Below are 21,371 nucleotides of genomic sequence, written 5' to 3' on the forward strand. Positions count from 1 at the left end.
TCATGAAAGTTAAACCAAATGCACTCAGAGGTTTCACATCCCCGTAGTTAGCATTACACCCTTCCTCTGGCAGCAGAGCACTCCTCAAGGACAGCAGCCAACCCCACTATACCAGCAGCAGCACCACACAGCATACAACAGTACCTACCCTAAACACCTCCTCTAGGGCATCGCCCTGCTCCTGGTAAGGAACACCTGTAGGCACTTAACAGCATGCATATAAGGAGAGGGACAGAGGTGTTGACCTTAGCTTTAGGTAATCTTTGGGGTAAGTGACCTCCTGAATCAGAGGCTCCAGGTGTTTGATAGGCCTGGCTGAATTCACTCACCCACTGGTTTTGTCTGCTAACTTCTTGAACTCATCAAGGTTGCAGCATCCACAATATCTGTTAGTAATGAGTTCCACAGATTAATTAAGCTTTCTGAAAACAATTACTTCCTCCTGGGTTGTTTGGGTTTTATCGTTGGTGGTGGGTTTTTTGAGTTGCCTACCTGAAAAGTTCACAAGGTGCCCCATATCATGAAAACCAGGAGTAAAGAAATAGAGCTATAGCAAGCTCAGAGAGTAGCAGGAAAGCTACTGTGTGGGGAGCCCCATGGTACCTTCTGGGGGGGGGGGGGGGAAGGAGCTTGCTTCTGGGAAAGAAGCTACTGACAGACACAGAATAAAAGATTATAAACCCACAGTGCAGCTCAAAGAAGATGAATAGGGAATGGTCATTTCCTTTTCTCTGGAGATTAAAGTCAGACTAGGAAGGCTGTAGTATTTTACATTCACAACTGTTGGCACACAATAGCAACTATACCATCTTCTTTCTATAGCCACAGTTTAGGAAAAAGTGTGATTAACTACTTAGGTTTTATAGCTCCAAGAATAATCAAGGGCTAGGAATATGCTTTATGATAAAAAAATGGGAGTGTAAATCCAAAGAGAAGGTTTAGATGTGACAAGCTCAGGTTTTAAGAACCTATGCAAAAACCAGCAGGTGGATAGGAAAGGTTTTCATTCTAAATAAAACAAAGTATCTGTAGTCAAAATGCAGCATTTTTGGACTGAGAAATAAGGTGCAAATTTTTATCAGTGAGAACAGCTAATACCCAGGATAACTATGTGGATTTATTACCAGTTAAATATTAAGTAGAAACTAATTTATTTTGATAACAAACATAATTTGGTTCAAGTATTATTATTAAACCAATATCAGGAACTAGAGCAAGGGAATTTTATGGTTTGTGCTACAGAAGACACCAGAGCAGACAGTAATCCCTTCTGGCCCTAAAATATAGATCACTTGCTTTTCCTGTGAATGTATTAAAGTAACCTCAGTTACCAACATATACATTTACCAATGACAAATCTCTAGTGGAAAAATGTTGATAGCTGCACAGATGTTAGAATGAAAAAATGGCAAAATCTGTCTTCTAGGTGGGAACAGAAGGTGGATTATGTTGGAGATATGTTTGATAGTTATGAACACCAAATACAAGACGGTGTCAGTTAAAGACAACTTGAGCAGATGGATGGCAGAGTGTGTGCACTGTGAAGTGATGTTAATTGAACGACCTGGGATTATGTTTAAAAATCTTAAAATGAATAATTAGAAAACAATTAAAGAAGAAACTACAATCTGCAAATTCCAGGGTTGCCAGCTGGCCCAGAAGGTGGGATTGAAGCTACATGAAACTCAACACTGCGTTTTTTCCTGATTTTCACACAAGAAAGCTCAAGATAGAATGTTTTGTGTATTTCTCCAGGACAATAAATGACTGGGTTTGATGCAAAATAGCTTTTTATTTTATAATAGTTTTCACGCTGGCAGGTTCTCAAACTATTTTTATTTAGAACATCACCATTTCTGTAAGCCAAACATCAGAATGCCAGAGCAGAGTTTCCTTAACGCTTCATCAGTATAATTTGAATGAATGGGCTTCAGGGATGGAGGCTGCTGTCACCTATCTGGAAAGAACTCTGACACAGTGCTGTGAGGATGACAGAAGTAGTACTGTATCTGTTATCCCTGCTATAAACACCGCTGATTTACATGTGCAGTGGGAGCAGTCTGGATTCACTGCACACGTGGTGTAGAGTTTCACCGTACAGGTGGCCAGAAGTGGGGCACATGTAGTAATCCTGACCCCAGGTTTTCAGCCAAAATAGACAAGCAGGAGCATGGTTTCTTCTTCATGTTGTTCTCACTGAAACCGGTGTATACCTTTTGCACATGCTTATCATGTTCTTCAACTTATACTTTCCTCCCTCAGTCAATGCCAAAAAAAAAAAAGTAGTGTATTTTACTAATAAAATGAGATACAAAATATAGAAAAAGGGCCAGATGTTCAGCAGTCCTAGAATAGTAGGTTCAGCTTTTCAGCGTACTCCCTGCATGGTGCTGTGGTCAACCTACCCTCTGTTATAATTTCGGCAGTGCTTTCTTTCAATCTGTTTAGTGCTAGAATCCCAGAGCATCTTGAAATGATTGGAAAGCTCGGTTGATTTCTCTACCTTTCTGGGTTTGAGACCAGGTCCTAGTTCATGCCAAGCAAAAATGTGAGAGAAACAGCATTGTGTTGGTGTGGTCCCTTTGATCACAGAACATGCTGCAGTTTGGAAAAGATCTTTGGGTAGCCAGGGGCCACTGCAGAGGATGGAGATGCTCTGTCCCAAAAGATTTACATAACAGCCTTGGTACCCATGGAAACCTTCCTTCTGTGAAACGTTTAGAGGCACAAGGTACTCCAGCTCTGACACTATGATTAATACTGTTTTGTATTGAAATGCTAAACCCAGAGAGACTGAATGTAAAATGGGCAGCTCATAGTGTGGTTATTGTACTATTTCTGCATTTATTGTGAGGGAGCAGCATTCAAAAACCATTTTGTGGCCCATGGCCCCATTTTGAAAGTTAATTCTGAATATTGCTGTTCCTAAAACATGAACCAAGCTTATTAACTTTCTTCTCTTCCTTGAATTTCTTTCCTTGTAATGTCAGTGACTTGCCATGTGGGGCTAAGAAGAGCATTTGGTTTCCATGTGTCTAATCTCCAAGTTAGCCCTTACCAAGCATTATCACCCTGAATTTACTCCCTGTTCTAATTCCAGGGATGGAGTTGCATGTGAAGTGTCAGGGCTTCCTGCCTGCACAATAGGAAATGCTAGTGATATCTCTGGTACCAGTATGTGGTAGCTTTTGAGAAATGGTAACTTCTCCAGTGGCCACTGCTGTAATACCTCTAACTGCTCCACACGTCTTGCAATTCCTCAGGTACAACTCGGCATCAGCTTATTTTGAAATGGCTCAGATTAACCACTTCCACCATCTCACTCCCTCAGTGTATGCCCTGAGCAGCTGTCTATGCTGCTTCTTGGCATTGCCATTCAGAGCACCTCTTCTTCAGGAGATGCACTTTGGGGACTGTTAAAGCCCTGATGCCTCTAATAGCTCCAGTAAAGAGCAGAAATAAATATAAGGATGAGAGAGAGAAGTATTCAGGCACACTGAGCATTCAGGCAGGTACCCACCTGCCTGTGAAGAAATAGTGTGGGGAGGGAAACTCTGCTCCTTACCACAGTTTCTCCCACCCAACAAACAGCCTGAAAGCAGGTGCTTGCCTTCCTCCGCCATGGCAGTGACTTGCCATGACGCCAGTGGGTGACACAAAAGAAGGGGTGTGTAGGGGTGCTGCTTGCTCTGGCAGTACAAGGCCTGTAGACCCCAGCAGGAGCAAGTGCTGCTGCACCACTTTACTGGGAGCTGTTTCATTCTGTAGGAATGGAGATAACAGAAAAACTTTGCTCATGGTTGGCAGTAGAAGACAATTCATCTTTGCGGGCAATGTTAGCCGATCCGCCTTACAGGACATGGCTTTTAACCAGCTCCCTGGTCAGGCCATCGGGCAGGGTTAACAACAAGCCACTGGGGGAAGTCTATCTGACATTTAGTGGAACGAAGGTTGTGTTAGTGCCTGGAGATCACCCCTTGCCATTATCCCCTTACAATGGCACAATAAGGAGAACATCATGAAAGCACTGAAACAATTTAAAAAAATATATCCAAATATTTTGAATCTCCACACTACTGAAACAAATACCGATTTGGGTTAACATTCAGAAATGTTTCTGTTTCTCATGCAGGCTTTTAGTTGATTTACTTGAACAGTCCCAGGTGCTTTATACTGAGGTTCATTCACTAGCAGAAGTGGGATTGCTGTTCTCAAACCTCCCTGGCCAGTCTCACTCTTTCTGACCGCTGGCCTGGGTGAATACTGCAGCAAGAATTTCTTCACAGAGATATCCCAATCCTTTTTTGTCTGTTTCCCAAACATATTCTTGAAAACATGCTTACTAGAGGGAGTGTTTACAGGGCATCTAATAAAAATGCCTGATATAAGAAATATCAACATTGCCGGTACCTTGGTGGGCTTTCAAACATGCCCCAAGCCAGGAAAATATAAGCACATATTTAGAGAACATTCAGCAAAAAGATGATTGCAAACTTACTGCAGAAGCTGGGGTTAAAACCATCCTCTATCTCCAAAAGGTCTAAAAAATGGCTGCACTGGGGACAGAGGTGCTATTATCATGCTTTTAAGCTTCTCAGATGCCTAAATGATATGAATTAGAAGTGTGCTATATTTCCTGGAATATCTTGAAGGTTCGCCAGCTTGTTAGCTCTCGTTTCTACAAAACAAAGCAAGTTAATACTGATGAAAACAAAGCAAGTTAATACTGATGAAAACCTCTGCTTTTCCAGAAACAAAACAGCTTTCCAGACAGTGCAGCAGAGGCCAGGACTGCCGACTGTGCAGCCCTACCCCAGGCTGCAGGGGTGCCCTGTGGTGCCATGGCACTGGGGGTGCTCTCCAGTTCCTGGGCAGACCCCTCCTTCCTCACCCGAGTCCCACCAGCTACCTCTCTGGTCCTGATCTCGTCTTGCAAACTCCACTTCTCAACTCCACGTGGGACCTCCACAACAGACTGCCAAAGGTGGCCATTCCCAGAGCCACAGGGGCAGGCAGGGATGGTGGAGGGACAGGAAGGGTTTGGATGCTGAGAAGCCACATAGGCTGCAGAGAGTCACCCAGGAGTCCTGTTGAGCACACGCTCCAAAAGTCAAACATTTTTACAAAAGTGAAAATACACTGAATTATCTAGGAGGAAGGACTGGGCAACCGTGTCTAGTGTTGGCACCTTGCAGGGGCCCCTCTGAAGAGATCTGAGGGGATGCCCCACCACAGGGCACAGTTGAGCCTCTCAGTGAGGCTGGTTGCACCCATGGATTCAAGGGAGGTGATTTCTGTCAGCAGACCCTGGTAAATTTTGCTATGTTTTTTCACTGACAATTTAAATCTCTTACATTCTTCACTTCTTATCCGAACAGAAATGACATTTAGTCCCAATAGGAGTTACATGCATTTACATCTATAGACTATGTCCTTAAATGTTCTTAATGCCAAAAAGGCTCATCTTTTTCCGATAACAATATTGTATCTTTGAGGTGTTTTTCTTGTCATGTCATATTGTGATGAATCACGCAGTGCCATGCCAGTCACCTTAGGGAAGAACATATAAAACAAGTGCTGCTCAAAAAATGAATGAAATATTTATAAAACTAAGTATTAGATGTACTCTGTTTCAGCATTTCTAGTATCAAGGTACTGTTTTCCATCCAATATAGGCAGGGTGGTCTGCAGGCATGTCTCAGCACCTTACACAAATCATGTCCATAGAGTAACTTACAAGTTTCAGACATTTTTTAAGTTAAGTTTTTGAGACCTGCACTTCAAAGCCATAAGGGAAAATATATTGTATTACATTATCAATATGTGAATCAGGCTGAAAAAGCTTCTCCTTAGGGATCTGAAAACCATTATAGTAAATTTGTGCTTCATAATAAAAAATACGTATTTCTAGAATAAATCAAAACCAGAAGCACTTTTCTCTTTAGTGCTGGTGAGATGAGTGAGCGTTTCAGGTGGCCAAATCCAACGGTTTGAGAGTTCAACAGTAAATCACAGAGACAAGACAAAAAGCACCCTCCTATCCTCTCATTCCTAATGTGTAATCAACTGCTTGGGAAAGTTAAATGGCACCTTAAAAGACAAAAAATAAAACACCACTTACCTTCTTAATCTTAAAGGTAATATGAAAAGGCAGATACCCAATCTGCCTGTTGCTTTCAAAGGAATATTTACCTTTTCTTGGGCAAATGTGAGTGGGCAGGAATTGACTTCAGGCTGTGTGTGACATAGCTTATACCTCTGGTTCTGCATTATTTCTGCAAGGTATAGAGTAGCTTCAGGATGCAAGGGCAGACCTAGCAAAGGAAAATGTAGTCTTTTTTCTCCAAAGGGGACAAGACACCTGCCATTGTATAGGGCAAAGTCTCACTGTCAACCTTGACACTTTGCATCAAAATAATGGATAAGGTGGTTGCTTTGCTGCTATGTAGATACTAAAACTAAGCTTGGACATAAAGGTCTACATGCAGCTAAAGCAAAGTTGATTTCTGAATGTGCCAATGTTCTTAATGTTTTTTAGAATCTCTGTTGCTGCTGCAGTTTTCCCTTGTTCTCTTCCCCACAGTTCTGCTCTTGCTTTTCATCTCCCCTCCCTTTTGATCTTGTCTCTTCTTCTGCCTTTATCTTTTCTCTTCATGCTCCTCCTCCTCTTTCCACCACTATCTCACATTATTTCTCCTGATAGACCTTCCATTGTCAGGGGGTTTCTTTTTTTCTCCAGAAATGCTTGATTCCACTAGTGCTGACAGGGCTCCCCGTTGTCTCGGGACAAGAGGAGCCGAAAGACGGTGTGTTAGATTGCAGAGGAAGGCTGCCAAGAGGGAAATTCCGCACCAGAAGAAGCAGAATGAACAACAAAGAGTCTGAGGAGGGAATAACATATAGGCATGCCATGTTGGGTACTTGTCTACTCCTGGAGCAGCCTTAATAGTATTCTTGCTGTTAGCGATGCTTAGCCTGGGGCTTTCTGCTATCACAGCTGCAGTAACCAGAAAAAAAAGGCAGGCAGGCAACTTAGTGATGCTCAGAACACAAGTAAGAGGAAATACGGGAGTGATAATACTGCTGAGTTTTTCAATTAATTCTTTTCTGCTGACAAGTAGCATAGCCTGTAAAGCAGATGGGAGACAACAGCTCAGGTAATGACCCCTCTCACAGAGGGGGGTGATGGTGTGACTGCTAGTCCTCTCCTCTTGAGCTATGCAAAATATCAACTTCCCAATTTCCCACAAAAATGACAATATTTCAATATTTCTTTCTTAGATTAGGAATAAAAACTGAAGCAGTCAACTTTTTCTGCAGGGCTTCTGGACAATATTAAGTTTGAAAATTCTGAAACTGTTCATTTCCTTCCAAAGCAGCATTCAGCCACTGCCACTGTTCCATGGCAGAGGGCAGTGACTTTGGGGGAACTCCTGTCTTCATTCTCCTGCAGCCGCATAGCACTCTCTGCAGTTCAGAAAAGAGCCTGTGCCACTGGAAGCCAGGTGACATAGTTTTAAAAATTTGTGTTAAGATTTTGGTCCATTGAAGAAAAAAAAAGAATAAAGCATTCCTTTTATTTCCCATGTTATGTCCCCCCCAGCATCCAGGTGGATGCAAATGAATGCATAATCAACAAAAACCAAAATGCTTTAGCTGTATAAAGCAGGTGAAATATTTCAATTCTAAGTAAATTTCACCACTGGAAAAAAAAAAAAAATCTGGGAATGTACATTTCCCATTGCATAATCATTGTAGAACGAAATTCTTGACCACCTCTCATTCTGAATTACTTTTTAAAATTGAAATGCTATTGAAGCCATAGCCCACAATCTTGAAATAAATTCTCACATGTGGAAAGTTGAATCAAAACTTTTCCTTTCTTTCTGCTCTGATTAAAATATATACTCTTTTAAGCCTACTTTTTCTAGAAGCTGACATACAAGGACATCTAAAAAGAAAACAAAACATTTCATCCACTACTCTGAGAAATAAGAAAGATAAAATCACACAATTTTGATGTTAATATTGCTTAATGAATTACCAAAGTTTACTCAACAACTATCATGAAAAATATGGTAAAAACCCCATACAGTATGATGTAAAAAGTAAACAACACAGAAGTTTTACTCTTTTTTGGTTATTTCTGTTTAGCCAAAATCCTGTGATACCATCAGAGCTCAGCATTACAGCACTTTACTTCATCACAGCCATAAAGGGCTTGTCTGTCTTAAGTGTTTTACTCCAAGTTATTTGATAGCTAAATGACTCAACGCATGTAACAGAGTATAGAGAGCATTGTGAATAGATGCTATGCTTTGGTCCACCTAACAACATTTTGTGCAGGATGTCTTAATAAGGACAAATGGAGAGGTTTCTGCAGCAGTGGTACTCACTTGAATGAGTTATAACAATGTACAAGACAAGCTGTGCCGGTTTAAGCCCTGCCGGGACCGGAGAGCACGTTGCCGTTGTCCCTTCCCCACCTTCAGCGGTCAGGCTGGAAGTCAGGCACAAACCCGGGCTAAAATAAGAAGAAATTTAATACAACAGAGTGATAAAACAATCTGAACAACAACAGTAGCAATGATAACAACAATAAACAGCAATAACAATGAACAAGACAAACGATATACAGAGAAATACCGCTAACTGGTCACGGAAACAGGTTCCCGCCACCGAGCCCGCCAAAGAGCAAGGTAAAAAGGTTCCGCCCCTGGACCTGACACCAGCATGGTATGGATAACCCGGCTGGAGATCCCTTCCCCCTCTCTCTCTGCTGGGGAAACCTAACCCTATCCTAGCTGAACCAGGACACAAGCAGACATGAGGATTATCACACTTCCTTTGTGTAAAAAGAGGAGAGCAGAGATTTGACCTCATCTGTAATTTCTAGAATTTTCTTTAAGCTTTCTATCCAAGTCACCCATCTTCAATTAGTCAACTCCACTTTTTTTTTTTTTTTTTTTCAGTGAGGACAAAGCAGTAGCATATTTTTCTCAATAAGTAACACACTAAATTTCCAGGTTCTTGACCACAATAATACCTTATGCTTTACCTTATGCTAATTAGCCAGTAATAGCAAACATACTGGGGGTGAGGAGGGGTAGAGGAGAACTAAGACACATTTTCTCCCACCAGGGATAAAAAAGCCAAAGGCTTTTCTTCTTCTTTTTTTTTTTTTTTTTTTTTACTGTCACTTACAAAAATCTCAGGTCCAGCGTCTGCAGAACTGAAAACTGTGCAGCAAATCAAGCGTCATACAATAACACTGGGACTGATTCTTACATAGACAAAAATACCTTTACATTGACTTCCAAAATATGTTTTCTGCACTGCAAAAACACTTTAAAGTAACCTTTGTATAAATCACTGTTGGGACTGTGGTGCTTAATTGATTAAGATGCTGGAAGGCCTGAAAAGAAATGGTTGTACTGTAAAAAATGCAGCTCCGTCAAGGTGTTAAAATCTAATGAGATTTTCCACTTGTTTGTGCAGTTGGCTCAGAGCATCTTTTGTAAAGTCCTCCACAGCTTTGCTGAGGACCTGGAGAAGGAAAACACTTAAAGCTGCTTAGTTCTTGTTTCTTGCTTTGAATTACAAGCCCAATTAACAGGTTTTTCTGAAGCTCTATATGGCCATTGGATGTGTTTTTTCCTTATTTAGAGGTTCTGAACCAGCCAGTAGGATTCTGACCAAATTTATTGTAAACTACTACGGTAGTGATGACAATTCCTTACTCAATACATGCCTGTGTTGTGTCTAGCAGTCACATCAGGTTCCTGTGTTCCTCCAAATTTATGAAAGACTGAGTTAACCTTTTGAAAGCAAAAGCCCCTTAGTAAATCCTTCCTCTCATCCCCTCTCAAACAAGGCCTTGTTTACCACATAAATAGCATCATTCTTGGATTTTCATGCCCCTGGTAAGAGGTGAAAAAAGACATACAAATGAGAAAGAAAACTGATTTAAAATGGAAATAAAATAAGTAGGAGGGGAAAAAATGAACTGGGAGACTATAGAAGAATAAATTGTGGCAATAATGACCAGAAGGTAAAAATCTGTTCCTTCCAGTATTCTTCATTTAAAATTTCACTCTCCTGATTAAAACTTTGTAAATAGTAATTATTATTACAAAGATATTCATAAACAGATGTTTTAAAAAATGCAAATTAGCTCATGATTCAGAAAATATGCAGTTTATGTGCCACAGGGAATTTAACCTTCAAAAGCAGAAAAAATGCATCAGACCCCATTTCCAGCGTAACAGTAAGTCAGTACTGGAAGCAGTGTTTACTTTTTTCTCTACTTGTTAAATATGGTAATGGAGAGAAAGAAGGGAGAGGGTACAATAATTCAGAAGAATGGAAGCTTGCAAGAGCAAGGACCCACAGGAGGAAGAAACTCCCCTGAAGCCTGAGGTGCCCTTGTAGAACCACTTCACCGCTCTACAGACTGAAGAGGAAAGACCCATCACATCAGGAGAGACACAAGCTGAGTAAGGCAGCCCAGTCTGCTCACTGTGTAACAACCAGCACAACTGAAAAAAGGTGATGGTGGTTGTGGCTCTCTTCTGAGATGTGTGGAGGTACCATCTGCCGACATGACACACGCTCTAGAGAGGTGTGCTGCTTACCAGGGGCTCGTATAGTTGGAGAGACATGGATTTGACACATCAGCCACTCAGTGGGTAAGGAATTGGCTGGATGGTCTCACTCAAAAGTTGTCAACAGCTCGATGTCCAAGTGGAGAGCAGTGACGAGTGGTGTCTTCAGGGGTCGGTGTTGTGACCAGTGCTGGTTAACACCTTTGTTGGTGACATGGACAGTGGGATCGAGGCACCCTCAGCAAGTTCACTGATGACTCCAAGCTGTGTGGTGCGGTCACACGCTGGAGGGAAGGGATGGGCCATCCAGAGCAACTTGGACAGGCTGGAGAGGTGGGACTGCACGAACCTCATGGAGTTCAACAAGGCCAAGGGCAAGGTCCTGCCCATGGTCCGGGGCAATCCCAAGCACAAATCCAGGCCGGGCGAGGAGTGGATTGAGAGCAGCCCCAAGGAGAAGGACTTGGGGGTATTGGTGGATGGAAACCTGACTGTGAGCCAGCAATGTGCGCTCACAGCCCAGAAAGCCAACCGTGTCCTGGGCTGCATCCAGAGCAGTGTGGCCAGCAGGGCGAGGGAGGGGATTCTCACCCTCTACTTCACTCTCATGAGACCCCCCCTGCAGTGCTGTGTCCAGCTCTGGGGCACCCAACATCTGAAGGACATGGACCTGATCGAGCAGGTCCAGAGGAAGCCACAAAGGTGATTGAAGGGCTGGAGCACCTCCCCTGTGAGGACAGGCTGAGAGAGTTGGGGGTGTTCAGCTGGAGAAGAGAAGGCTCCGGGGAGACCTTAGAGCGGCCTCCCAGTGCTTAAAGGGGCTGCAAGAAAGGTGGGGAGGGACTCTGCATCAGGGGGTGTAGGGATAGGATGAGGGGTAACAGTTTTAAACTGAAAGAGGGTAGAGTGAGTTTAGATGTAAGGAAGGAATTCTTCCCTGTGAGGTGGTGAGGCCCTGGCACAGGCTGCCCAGAGAAGCTGTGGCTGCCCCCTCCCTGGCAGGGTTCAAGGCCAGGTTGGACGGGGCTTGGAGCAACCTGGGCTGGTGGAAGGTGTCCCTGCCCATAGCAGGGGGGTGGAACTGGATGATCTTCTAATCCAAACCATTCTATGATTCTGTGATTTTATGATAAACATACTATTTAATGAAGACTAGTGCTTCTGTTTTGCATTTGTATTAATAAAAAAACTACAGAGTATATCTAATTACAAGTTACTTTATTATTTTAGCATAAAACTTAAGCATACTTATATGAACAAAAATAAAAATATCTACAAAACTGAACAAATACCTACAAAATATCTACAAAAGTATCTACAAATAATTGAGAAGGTACATCTTATTTTGCTTTCCACCGCCTCCCCAGGAAGGGAACATTTGTTCAAATCAGATGCACCATTGTTCAAATCAGATGCACTTCTGGTAAGTAAGAAGAGCTTTCCTGATTGTCATTTGTTTATGAAATACAACATGAACTATTGTTTCTGTGAAGGTAATTGGGTGTGGAGTCGCTTCTATTTCGTATCATGAAATACTACTAGAAATGATGAAATACTATAGATTCTAAAATGAGTATGGTCACTTAATTTTAAAGCAAAGCAATTACTGTTCTATTACCAGGTATTCTGAATCAATATCTTGTCTTGCAACTTGCATTCACATCCAGAATAAATCTATAATTTTACAAGTAGTCAGAGGTAAGTAGCAACAGAGCAGAACAGATATTCAACAGAAATACTTGAACATAGTTTGTATAGGTTATAGACTCACATTGGCCAGCAGTGAAAATACAGGTTGCTTATTGGTCTTCCAGATGTCTCAAAATACCAAACTTGCCCAAGGATATACAGAACTGAGGTAGTTCTGGAAAAAATAAATTATAATTCCTACCTTATTTTCAACAGCTAAAGTTAGTCCCTTTAACATCAAAGGGACTAATAAAGTGCAAAGAGTGCATTGGATTTGACCCAAGAGACACACATGCACTTTTATATACAAGGTAAAATTTTATTGGTAAGGGTAAGCCTCATAGCTGACTTTCTTACTGGTTATGGTCTTGAGTTTTCTTCATGTCTCTTTATTCTTTATAACTCTTTAAATAAACACCATATAGCTCTCATTTCTTGATGAATGAGAAAAAAATCTCACTCTCAAAGGGAAGAATAATAGAATCACAGTGTTTTAGTAATAAGTAAAATGGTTAACTGGAATAATTAGTAAGTAAAAAAGAAAAGTGATCACTGCTACAAGTATTAAAAACAGAAAAGTAGATTAGAGTGCTGCTTTTTTCCCCAGCTGAAGAATTTTTTAATGCTATACTTGTTCTTTTAATTTGTGCTTTATACATTAGCATTTATAAAGTTCAAACATCTGAATTTTTTTAAATGCTTTATATTAATAAAGGATTATACAACTCAAGGCCCCAAATTATAATAATTACTAAATTAAACCTCCTCATGCCCTGTGAACTGTAGGTAAATGCCTCCTCCTCCACGGGGGCTGAAGCAGGGGTTTCCAGGAGGTGTAGGGGTGTGTGTCACCCTGTTCCCATCCCATGAGTGGCACAGCAAGGGGTGTCTTACTGCTTGGGTTAATCACTAGGCAACAAGACTGTGTTACAGCACCAAGCAGACAGGCTCCTTTACACCCCTGAAGCCTGTGCAGGAACCAGCCCAGTAACAATCTGCACCACACAGTTCTCTAGGGGTTTGTCCTATGTGTTATTTTAAGTTAGAGTCAATTATTAATGCACCACAGATATACTGGACTGAGGGTAAAGTGCTAGATTTCTGATTATACAACACAGCGCTCCACTTCTCAGCTGACACTGGAATTTGTCCCTATTCTCTGTCAAAGCACTGTGGATTAAACAAATGATCTTGAGAGTGAATTTGTGACAGCTGGAGACATGGAGAGCAGTCCCAGTGAGCGCAGGACTAAATCACTCTGCCAAGGCACAAAATTAGAGCATCTAAGATGAATTAGTTAACACTACAGTGCATTGGGTCTGAATTTGGTTCCCCCATTCCTTCTGCAAGTAGACAGCAAGTCCCAGCAAGGCAGAAGTCTGAGTCTTACAAGGAACAATGTCCCAGCCTAGTTTTACTGGTGAAAGTCTGTCCTGTGCACATTCAGAGCAGCACCTGCTGAGAAAGTGTGTCCAATTCCTGCTTATTTTCTTACATGACACAGCCAAGACTGCAGAAATGGAGAGCTGTGAGTTTTAGTTATTCCTGCACAGCAACCTTTCCTATTCTGGTCAGTAAAGCCTATGTAAGCACACAGAAGACAAAAAAACAAAGTGTGCATATTACCAAGCATCTAACCTGAGATGACCTACATTTACAAGGTGTGTGCTGTTATTTCCACATCTGCCTGTCTCTGTGTTAACTCAAGTGAAAGAGAGAGATCATGACTGGATGGCTTGTGTTGGTGCACCCAAAATAGATGGGCAAGAGGTTGAAGAGGGGAGAAGCTTGCTAGGACTGTATAATACTTGCTCATATGTACGTAACAAACAAGTAAGTATTCATATAGATGGGCTCAGTTCACTGCTGGCCTATTTGGACACTGTAAAAATTCTGATTGGTATTGCTTGGTTCACATCATTGCTCCTTTTCTCCATCTCTAATTTAGCAGAGGCAAAGATGAAGACAAATGGCCAGATGGACAAAATGTAGGAAGTTCAGCAGGTAATGAGGAGCTCATAGCAATAAACTAAAAAAAAAAAAAAAAAAGAAAAAAAGAAAAAAGGCATTCTGCTATGCTGGAACTTAATTCTACCCGTAAAACTATGTAAATAATGCTGGCACACTGAAAGATAGCATGGCTTAAAAACAAAGTGAACTGGTCTATCATACTTGAGATATGAGCTGATAATGAGCACTTTGCAATCTAGAAATGGTCATTGTCAGGGTTGCAGCAGAGAAAAACAGATGGGGCAAAGCTCCTCCTGCTTGTCAAAGAGAGGAACAATCTCATCAGGTACCAATTTGAATTATGACAATCTACAAGGGTCAAAAGTATCTCTCAATATAAAGGAGAATTAAGGCATTTGTTTGAGATAAATTCTCTCCCTTCCTTCCATCACTAGTTAAATCCACACTGTGACTTGGCTCAAACCTACCTCTAATTTCCCTTCAACTGGAGGAATATCCCTTCTTGCTCTGAGGAAGCAATTCATCCAGAAAGCAAAGCACAATCTGTATTCACCTTAACAGTAGTCACACATATGAACACACAGTCCAAGTGCTCCTCTAACATCTCTTTACATCCCTGACCAGGTTTCACAATCCTTCTAGGCTGATTTATCTGTCCCCAGATAACCCACTTCTCGTATGTAACATGTGGAGAATGTGCGCCTTCAGCAGGAGGAAAGTTGACTGTCCTCCTTTAAACTGGGGTCCTGGGAACAGGCAGCAGTCTTTTCTACATATATTGGGGATGTTTCTACCTTACATTCAACATTCATTATTGCATGTTGTTTACAAATGCTATGTAAAACCATTTAACAATTACCTAAAAATAAAAAAGGACATGGACACAGCTCTTGGCAATACCTCCGGCATTCAGCTCTTTAAAAAGAATACTGTATGTTAGGTTAATCCTAAAGTTTGTCACTGTGACTGCTGGAAGAGTGACTTTCTGAACACTATTTCGACAGCACCATTCTAGACAGCATCTTGAAACAAGATTATACTGTGTACCCAAGTTGTCAGTAAGTACTAAATCAGTCTGTCAGCATTTTAAACGTGTGACATTGTGCTTAGGTCCATCTCTCTTTCCAGAATACCTGATCAAAGGGAACAAAGCAATTCCCTCTCATCTGAATTCTAAGAGGACACTGGAAAACTGTGGGCCACTAAGAAAAAACAACATCCTCATGATGGCAACTTCATGTTGATGCAGTTGCAGATTAACTCACCTCTTGAATATAGTAGGAAGCAAAAAATTGAGCTAAAACCTGCATTTCTAGGAAGATTCAAATGCTATCGCATGAATATTAGCAGTGTTTGTGTCCATAGGGATTTTATAGAGTGGTTTCGAAACAATCTGTGCATCAGTAAATACCGCATTTTTCAGTGAGCACAGGAAGTCTGCAAAGCTTTTTGTGCAAAAAGCAAGGTTAAAACTCATTAGAGCTCACATCAGGCATTTGATGGGCTTTACAAGCTGCCTTACTGTCTTAAAGTGAAAAATAACCGGTAGAAATTGGTTGTTATTTTTAAATGTCCTGGATTCTCCTTCTAGCTAGGAAGGAAAATTGCCCCATGCCAGACATATATTCCCCTGATAATTCTTCTCCTATTGTTTTAAAATTATGAGTTTTGACAAGGGTTATAAAGATTGCCATTAAACTCTGCTCTTGAGAACTGCAATGGAACGCAAGGAAGAAAGTAAAAACAGTGAGCCTTATTTGCCTCCACCTTAGGGAGCAGAAGAAGTAACGGTGACAGGGATATACAGGCCTTTTCCATCTCAAGATCAGGTTTCACGTTATGGCCATGTAGACCTGCACTGTAACTGGCACTGGTCGCTAGGAGCAAGTCTCGCAAGGAAATTCTCAGTTTATGGCTTGATTTGGCAGCGAGAAGAAATAAGAGGTTCCTCTGGATGGTGTTTGCCTTGAATGGAGGAGGGGAAATAATCCTCCCCACTGCAGTTCTCCCATCCAGTGCTGACTAGAGCCCAGACTTGCTGGTGTTCAAGGAATATGTATCTTCCCAAAACTTTTGTAAGGGGCAGATTGCTAGAGGTCTAACTTGTAACAAGTTAAAATGTTTGTTTATAGGTGCTGACTTGGTGCTTTTTTAAATGTTTAAAAATAATACAGGAGAATAAATACAGTGTATGATAAATAATAAGTAAACCTCAAGCTTCAGTTTATGAATACTGAACTAATCTAGTGCAAAAACTTCCCTTTAAAATACTAAAAATACAAGTGCAATGTATTTTCAGGGTCTTGGATTATTCTTTCCTATTAAGTTAAATTTACTACTTGATTTGTGAACTGTATCACAGAAGAGTAAAGAAGCACTCTGGATGGTCATGCAGAGAAATGGTGTAGAAGGCACTGATGAAACCTTCCAACACCAAGAGTGGTTTGGAGATCAAAGGAGCCAAGGACATTTTGGACTTCTACAGTCCTCAAAAGAAAACCACATTGGAGGAAATTCTGCTTTTTGCAGGTATATCAGTCTGACCAGCATCCAAAATAAAGCAGAATGACTGGGATTATAAGGAAAAAGGATCCAGCCAAGAAAAGGAAAAATGTTGATAGGATTTTATTGCTTGCTATTTTAAAATCTGATTTAACACTCTTGTGGTATCTTTGGTGATGAGAGCTTTTGGCACTACAACTCCAAGCAAAATCACAACTGAAAATTTAAAATAAATAGGATACAAAGTAAATTCCCTCATGTTCCTTCTATGTTGAAAAAAGAAAGAATATAAACATGCTTGTATACAAAGTATGCTATCTATAAATGAGTATACTATAACCAGGGGAGAAAGACCCCAAAATCAAAGCCAAGGACCTGCAAGAGACATTTTGTTGCAGCAAAACCCCAAAGTGGGGAGCATGGGGAGGGATTTCTGGTTATTTTTATTCTGAAAATCAAGGAACTCGTCTATATGTTAAATCATATAACACCACGGGGTGTCATTACCACATGACAACCCTATCCCTCATTGCTTATTATCGAATAAATAAGGGCAGTCAATCAATCCAGTGTTTATTTATATAATTAATGCAAAGCTCACAGAATTAGCAACTAATTTCAGTACATTTTATTACCTTGGGGAAGGATAGAAGTAACAATCTCTGAACTGTCAGTGATTAGTGTAGTTTTTGGAGAAAACTGAGAGTTTACAGAATAGTTTTGGTATTACAACCTGCTGGATGTTTAACACACCAGGCAAAATCAGCAAAAAAATGTGCATGGACCCAGATTCATTAACCAAATGGTCCCAAAAGGAGCTCTTTTCCATGGAAGCTACAGAGCAGGACAGAGCTGACCAAAGATGAGCACAGTGCCCAAGGAAGGCACAGAGATGGTGGACACATCAGATTTTGGGATGCTCAGAGGCAGCATGCAACAGGCACACAGTCAGGAAGCAATGCCAGCGCTCCTACAGACGTTTTGGGAGTTAGAAGGAGGAAAAGCTACATTTTTCATACTCCTCATGCTACCTAAACTCTTCTTATCTGCCTCTGAAGACCTAACATCTTCTTGCTTTCTCCTTCCAGTCTTCTTTAACTGCTCTTTCCGTTATAGACAAGTCATAGGTTTGCTCCCACATACAGAAATTATAAAGAGCAAAATAGTCTGAGATTAAAGTCTGACCTAAAATTCCCAGTATACACAGGCCCAGATTAAATTTTCCTTTTTAATTTTAAGAGCTGTCAACTACAAAAGGAAAAGAATATATACAGGATAACATTTGATAGAAGAAAAAGAAACAAACAAGTTAAACATTATTGGGAAAAGAAAAGCTAAAATATTAATAAAACATTTCCAGTTCCTCTTTGTAATTTCTAGCACTTTGATTTAGCACATGAAAAATTCCTTTATTTTGGAAGTTTGACTGAATTTTTTTCTATATTCAGTGGTGCCAAACACACAAACATGTTTGTACAATTTACCTTACAGTATACTTTGTTTAAATCTATGTAAAATTTTAAATTTGTTTCAAGGGAACTCTGGATGTGATCTAAATAATTGAGCAAGAGAATCTTGTTAAATATTTAGAAAATACATATTAGCATTTTGATATTTTACAGTACCACCCTATCAAATTTTATGGTAAGGAAGATTCTATTAAGCTTCTGAGACACTAAGCACTAAATAATCCCTGGAGAGAAGAGCAGAGGGAATTTAAGTACCTTGTATCTAGGCTGTTTCCAGAGTTTTCAAGTAAACAACACTACAGCCCAATATGCATTCAAAACAGCTGATACTGTGGTTGAACGCAATGAAAATAATTTTATCTAAAAATTTACCCATCTATCCAGACTTCTTGGGTCTGCAAATACAAAGAATTCCACATCTATATCACAGCAACTGTTATTCCATCTAAATGTTGCCATCTCTTTTTCTTTCTAGACTTGGGTCGAAATGAAGAGCTGTGATTTGGATTCATCCTGTCAGGCATTGCTTCACCTGAAGTCAGTCCTGTACTGCATGGGTGTGAGGGGGGAAAAAAAGCCAAACAAGACTTTTTCAGCAAGTAAGCTAAGCTTTTCTGAGTTCAACTCCAAAAAGACAGGCAAAAAATCATCAGAGTCTTTGATTTAAAATGATTTGCACCAAGGAATCTATCACGGTAACACCACAAAACACTGCACAACTACGGGCACATGCAAACATCACAGCCAAATACTCACATCACACAGGTATGTGTGTACATATCTGTAACATCACACACATGTATATGCATACTCATACTGAGCAAAGTGATGTAGTCTGCTACAGGCACTCTAAGTCCTTTTAATGGCTTGAAACATATGCAACTGAGAATAGAATTTTAGTTCCTATTACTGACTATTCATAGTAAAATAACATGAGCTAGGTAAAAAAATAGCATATTGTACCACATTCCATGAAAGTAACTGTTGCATAAACCATGATTACTCTTGCTGGTCAGAAGATAAGAAGAAAAAATTGAGGCACTTCTGGACTCTGCAGATTAACTGTGAAAGCACAGTAGACCCTTGTCCTGAGTTTTCTGGACTGATTTTAGACACACAGAGTCTGTCAGACATCTAACACAAAGCTACCTAATGTGGGAGCAAGGTGAATGATTACTACCAGTAACACTCTACCATCAAAAGCAGTCAAGTGGATGAGGCTCTTAATAAAGCCTTGGAACTCAAATTATTTTTTAGAAGTTGTTTTTTAAAACCATTCATATGGTTTCCTTGACAATTTTCTGTTTGGCTAGCACTAGCACTGACTCATTTACTTAATTAATTATGTGATTCAATTACCAAAAAATGTTGCAGCTGCTTCAAGATGACAAGAATCTCAAGATGCCTGAAAAGATATTTTGCAACACTGACAGGTGAGATCAAAGAATATGTTGTGTCAAATAGTATTAAACAGGTTTGGGAGGGTCACTCCTTGACTTTCAGTTTCTGACATCTTGTCTCAAATTTTTCGTTTTCCTTGTTTGCACTCTGCTGTCATTAGAACACTATGAAAAGTGTCTGTCTTTGTGACTACAGCCTGTTTATTTCATTATTCCCCATTCTGCAGCTATTCCAGGCAAACTGCTGGGACCACAATTCCTATACAGCATCCAACTAAATTCCAGATATCATGGGGTTATTTGTAATTTTATATAACAGGGTCAATTCAATGATAGAGTGAGAAAGGATGATTCAGATTCACTGACTTTTACCAAGCAGGACGTATGTTTCATATCTGTATCTGGTGAATCTTGACTTCAAGCCAACCCTTGAACTTGCCTGAACTGCAATGTTTTAAATCAACTACAAAATTCGTAAACAAAATCTAGTAACAATTTTTAAGAATTTAACTGTCACTATCTATAAATCACATGACAGTGTTCACAATCCTCAATTAGTGACTGTGCAAGCACTTTCATTTGACAGGGGTACATCTGTGCCTCCAGAAGCAGAGGTCTGAGACTTTAGGAGCTGCAAAATCGGGGGTGTTGACAGTTCCTTTCATGAAGAACTTAAACCTAAGTTTAAGACAAAACTCAAATAGAAAGTGTATTCAATGAATATGGGTTGCTAAGATGGTTTTCTGTAAATGTATTAGGATTTTAGGTTGCTTAAATATACCCATATAGACGCTTCACCAGGAAGAATAATGCTCTTGCAGATGTTGCCACAAAAAAAGTTGCTTATTCACATAATCTTGAAATTCATTTTCTGGAAATCAATTAAAACCTAATCAAAAAAGTGTTACAGGCATATAGGAAAAAAATGCTGGAAGGCTAGTAACGTGTTTGGGTTTTGGGGGGTTTTTTTTTACACTTCTAGGACATATTCTAAAGGGGGGTTTTGCTGTATTTTCTCACCTGTAAGAAAGAGCAAATATTTAAGAAATATGGGGATCTGTTTGGTTGCACAAGAATGACACTGAATCCCTTTCAATAATTTGTGAATAATTTGGCAGGAGTTATTGAGCCATATTAAGCAGTCGACACAGCTGCATTTATGTACCCTGTGCTTTCATTTCTGGTTCTGAATCCAGGAGGTCAGTGTACTCCCTTCACGTGCTATTGTTATATATACTTCATATATATATATACATTATTTATTGTTATATATACTCCAGTATACTTTATTTGTTTATTTCTATATCTTTAGTAAAAAGTTAAATGCGAAATCTTGTAGGATGTTTAATGCCTTTTGTTGAATGCATAAAAATACTGCTCACTCTTCTGATAGTATTTTCACTAGATTTTTCTCAATTAGCACATCAAAGATAATGGAAAGTAAAGCTTATGTAGAACTTTTAAGTTCTCATCATTTTTTGCTAGAATTAAATATAATCCTCCATACTCTCTATGTTTTCTGAACTGCTACGTTCCTTATAAAACAGCCATAACATTTTTGAGTGATTATGTGTTTTAGAATATTTTTTTTCCTTCTAACTCAAAATACAGAAGTAGATTACAGCTGCATGTTAGGAAGCAATCGTAATTTCCCCCCAAATTACCTTTTTATTGAATTTTGTTCTTGCTGTTTTCTTTGAGAGCTTTTTATGTTAAGATTTTACCAGCTGAAAACA

This window comes from Athene noctua, chromosome 11, assembly GCF_965140245.1.
Source record: "Athene noctua chromosome 11, bAthNoc1.hap1.1, whole genome shotgun sequence".
Taxonomy (NCBI): Eukaryota; Metazoa; Chordata; class Aves; order Strigiformes; family Strigidae; genus Athene; species Athene noctua.